At 41.7% G+C, this 4,815-nt stretch overlaps 1 non-coding gene across 1 annotated transcript; it reads right to left on the bottom strand.

The window, feature by feature from the left end:
- Positions 1-3,051: 3,051 nt before the first annotated feature.
- Positions 3,052-3,123, bottom strand: trnat-cgu (transfer RNA threonine (anticodon CGU)). The gene has a single exon. It is a non-coding gene; the product is annotated as a tRNA-Thr (tRNA).
- Between the last annotated feature and the right edge of the window lie 1,692 nt (positions 3,124-4,815).

The raw sequence follows: 4,815 nt of genomic DNA, 5'->3' as shown, positions 1-4,815 counted from the left end.
TCTTCAGAATCTTCGATCGCCTTCTAGACCTTTGGAAAGACAAGAACTGCGGGCATGCCACTTGAACTTGATCTTAGCCAAAAGGCCGAGAAGGCATAGGTTTCTTTACGGCATTCCTGAACTCTTTGCACTAATGAGCCCGGGCCTTTTTCCCGTCTCGCCGCTACGCATATGGGTCTTTTTCCGCTCTCCTACTCCCCATGGCTAGTCCCTTTGGACGTCCGTGACAGGTGCCCCTTTGGAATAGTTTTCAGAAAATGTGAGAAAAGGAAAGTTATGTACAGTAAGCTCTCACACACAGCTCTCAAACACAGCATTAGAGATTGGAATCTGATTGTAAAAAAAAACTGCCCGTCTCCTTGGCATTTAACGTTGCTGTTGTTTTTATTTTACATATTGTTAGCATTTTAATGAATTGTTAAAAGATTTATACACAAATCGCTAAATACAAAACGAAAAAAACCCAACTGTATGCAATTGACCATTCATATTCCTGAATTTTAAATCCCTGTGTTTATCTGTGTCCAAGTGCCTGGTGCAGCTATTTTGAAAGCATACCTCAAGGAGGACTTTACACGCAGTCTGGGGTATTTAGCTTGTACTGTGTGCCCTGTTTGCCTTTGTAAGCATTTGTTTAAAAAATAAGTTCACAATACGATAAAAACAGAGAAAGCACAAACTTAATAATATAACGATTCAAAATCAAAACCAAATCATATGAAGAAAAATCATATGACCAAATCATAAAGAAAAAGAGTCAATTTCCGCCTGCACTGATATCCCTTCAAATGTTTTAGAAGAACTCTTGATGTTAATAGAGTAGAAGCCTGCATTTCTTCTACTAAACGAGACTATGGGGAGTGAGTATTTTGATGTCGAACTGGGATTTAAATAAAGAGGAACACTACACTACATTGGGCTACGCGTGTGACAAAACGTTTATTTTAGACCTCTCGATAGCTCAGTTGCTAGCTCTTAAAACTGTAGAAAAAACAGCGAGTATGTCTTATGTCCCTGGTCTGAATCCAGTTTGAAGGATGGTGTTTTCTTGTTCCTTAATCAAAAAGTGAAAATTGCGAATTTGTCTTTCACTTTGACGTTCACCCGAAAGCTCAGTATACAAAGAAGTAGAGGCTCCTGTTCTGAATAATTCCGCTCTGAGACACCTGCGTTAGGTTAGCGCTGAGTCGGCTGGCTGAGCATGTTGCCTCCTTTACATTCAATAGGAGCCCCGACACTAAGAGAAACGTACAGAAATGGGTTTTATCGGGAACTTTTCATGTCCAATGCACTTGACATCTCCCACGGGCGACAAAGTTCATTTAGGACACCTTTCTTTCTTTCTTCTTTCAGCAGGAGTACAATAATGGCAACAACATGTTTGGAGTTCGGCATTTCATTTAGTCTGCGGAAACATCGTATCGGAATGAACTACCTGAGATAAAAGAGTAATTGCGGCTTCAGATCGTTTTTACAGAGCATTGCGTTGTTCTGTTCATGCTGACTACACGCTTTAGATATGTCATTTACTGCAAGCGTTGCTTTTCCAGGTTTTTCTGAAATTCCTCGCATTTGAGCCAGCACTAAAATATTTCATTCCCGTCGCTGAATACATCGTGGAAACGGTATTTGCAACGGAATGCTGTCACACATGAAACCTTTTTGTTATTCGGTTCTGAAGTTTGAAAATGAAAATAAAACGGGGGTCACCTCATAGGCTTGAAAGAAGTCCAAGCAGCATAAAAACCCATGAATTCTCACAAATTGCATTGTGCTGCAACTTTCTTCTGCTGCTGTTATAAATCAGCCTTAAACATTTGAATGCATACCTTACTGCTGCTAATCACATTCACATGTTTATGAAGCTTTTTTCTGTCCGTTATGTTTTTGCTAAGCAGTTTCTCCGTTTTCCTCGTACTGTGATTGTCAGCGAGCACAACAAGACTGAAACAGTGTAAAAGCAGGCAAAAAAGACAGGGTAAAACGCCTGACTGTCGGGAGTGGGATTTGAACCCCTGCCTCTATTTGGAGAGTGAAACACAAAGCTTAAAAGACACGAAGCTGTGAATTTGCTGTTTTAAACTGCTCGACTATCCTGAAAAAATGTGTGCTGATTGCACCAGTCGCATCCAATTTTCTGTAACTTTAGGATGATTGATACGACTGGACAAACACAATTTGTGGCGTTTAGCATGACATGGAAAACGGTACCAGAGCATTCGGGTCCGGACTACCAGACTCAGAAACAGTTTTTACCCCGCACTATCAAACTATTAAACTCCCAGCCTCTCTCACTCTCTCCTCACTTCTCACCTATGATCTGAACCTCACGGTGCCTTCTTTCTTACCAAAAACCCAAACACACATTGAAAATCTACCTCTACCATACATGTCAAAAGCTCACTCCCCATCATTTCTATCCCTTTATTTCATTCTTTTGATGCATGTTTTTGCACATAACCTGTTACCTTTTTGTTGTTTTGCACGCTGCCTGTTGTTTTTTGCACATCGGCTGTTGTCTCTGTCTTTCTTTTGTTATACAATTGTATTGTTGTTGTGTTTTCTTCTTTGTACTACTTATGTCCGAGAGCTTGCTAAATAGCATTTCGTTATACCATATACCTGTGTATGAGTATAATGAAAATAAACTTGAACTTGAACTTTAAACTTGAACTTGAACTTGACATAGTCTTGCAGGCAGTATATTATTTTATCGTTTACTCGTTTAAAAAAACACGGTCTTCTCGTTTCTAAGTCAGATTTTTAGTGCTTTCGAACGTTCCTTCCAACCTGGACTGACAGCTCACCCGATCTGTTTGTGATCAGACCATGGAGTCGGGGGCTGTACAAAGCGCACGTTCCTTCCCAATGCTGAGGCGATCATTCAGAAGATGGGTGTGAAGAGAAACAAGCTTTGTCGACTAAAAAACAAGGCAGGATATGCAAGAATACTAATCACTGGCGAAAGTTATGTTCTCTTACTATTGAGATCCCTACATTGCGAGTTTTTTTAAGACTTTGAAACTAAAGAAAAGCGGTGACAAATGAAACAGGCACGGGTGGGGTTTGAACCCACGCTCTTTGGTTTACGAGACCGACGCCTTACCACTTGGCCACCGCGCCTTCGAGTAAGCATGGGAATAAGGTTGTTCAAATTATTTTTTTCTGAATCTGGTTTACATCGCCAAATGTAAACCGGAGGCAGCAACAACAATAAAAAGGATACTTGTCCTTAAACTTGGACGTGATGTTCTGCAGACATGTGCACAATGTCCTGTTTTCTTGCAGTGTAGACATTTTGCTGTTCACGATCCGCATTCATCTGCTTTGTGCGTTGTTAGTCCGCACCTGTAACATGTAATGTCAGCCGTCCCCTGTTCTTCTATTTCTCTAGCATGACTGTGTCCTGCTGCTCGGCTTTTGTTTGTAAAGTTTGAGCGAGTGCCCCGTTCAGTGTCACTTTGTCACTGTGGTCAGAAAGCATTCTTGATTCTGCTTGAGCTGCTTCATGAATTCTAGCGACTGTAAGAGCTCTTTTTAAAGTCAGCCCTTCCTCCTGCAGCAATTTATAGTCTCTTATGTGCACATTTTTCCACAAGTTGATCTCTTAACATGTCAGTTTCCAATACTCCAAAGTCACAAATTTAGCCAGTTCTCTTAGTGCAGTCACAAAAGCATCAACAGATTCGTCCTGAGACTAAGTTCTCTGCCTAAATTTATGCCGTTCCAAAACCACATTTCTCCGCGGTGTAAAGGAAGCGTCTAAGGCAGCTACAGTCTTTTTCTCCAGGGAGGTTGGCAAAAATCCGCTGCACGGAAGCCCCGATACAGTGCAGTAATGTAGCACGTCTCACGGCATCCTCAGCTTCTGTAGATCCACCGGCTATTTAAAAAAAATCTGTACGACTCCATCCATATCTTGTATTCCGTATACAAATCCGGAGCTCCGAGGTTCAGTAGAAGCGGTGGAAAAAGCCGGGCATAAGCAAAGCTTCTCGGCGCGGCGGCCATATCTTCCAATGCGCAAGCTAAACGAAAAGTCCGAAAATTCAGAAGTTCGTTTCTACCAGCAAGAGAACTAAAATCTGCAGTGTTCTGCTCGCTTTGAGTCCGTCAAGCACTCATCTCTCGTCGCCGTAAATGTTGTGTATCTTAATAAAGAGATGTTTTTATATTATTTTAACTATTTTGTTAACTACACAGATCACGCCCTTACACCATATATTCCCGCCTTCTACTCTCTCGTTCTGTTGTCTCGCGATGTCTACTCACTATACTACATTTAGCATGACTTCTTGTTGCAGTTGAGCTCAAAGCTGGAGATGATCTCCATATTTTACCGCAGTAACTAGTCCGAAACGTAGTACACAGTACACACTTTTTAAGTGAACTCAGGTTGTTAAAAAATTAAACCAGTGCCCTGTCACAGAAACGTACCCCAGTCTCCCGCGCAACAAGCGGGGGTACTCAGCACTATACTAACGAGGAGCGCTTGTCTGCAGCTGAGCATCAGCTCGGTTTACTGTCAGCAGTCATTTCCTCATTTCCAAATACTTTTTCACCTGCTCTCAGCTTTTAAAGACGGTCATAAACGCTCAAGAAGTAATTCATGTCAGTTTGAAGTCTGTTTCTGTTGTCTCAGCTCTTGATAAAGAAAAGCCGTGCGTGGGAGACTCCCTCTCTGAAGAAGTTTGCCGTCACCCTGCGAGGGAGAAGAGCCATCAATCACCGAGGCAACCACTGAGACAGTTAACATTAAACACGTGAAATGCGAGATGTTGTGATTTTTTTTCCAGCTTAAGGCTTCTATCGTTT

This window comes from Lepisosteus oculatus, chromosome 14, assembly GCF_040954835.1.
Source record: "Lepisosteus oculatus isolate fLepOcu1 chromosome 14, fLepOcu1.hap2, whole genome shotgun sequence".
Lineage (NCBI taxonomy): Eukaryota > Metazoa > Chordata > Actinopteri > Semionotiformes > Lepisosteidae > Lepisosteus > Lepisosteus oculatus.
The sequence above is the reverse complement of the archived record's forward strand: the minus strand, read 5'-3'. Positions and strand labels throughout refer to the sequence as shown.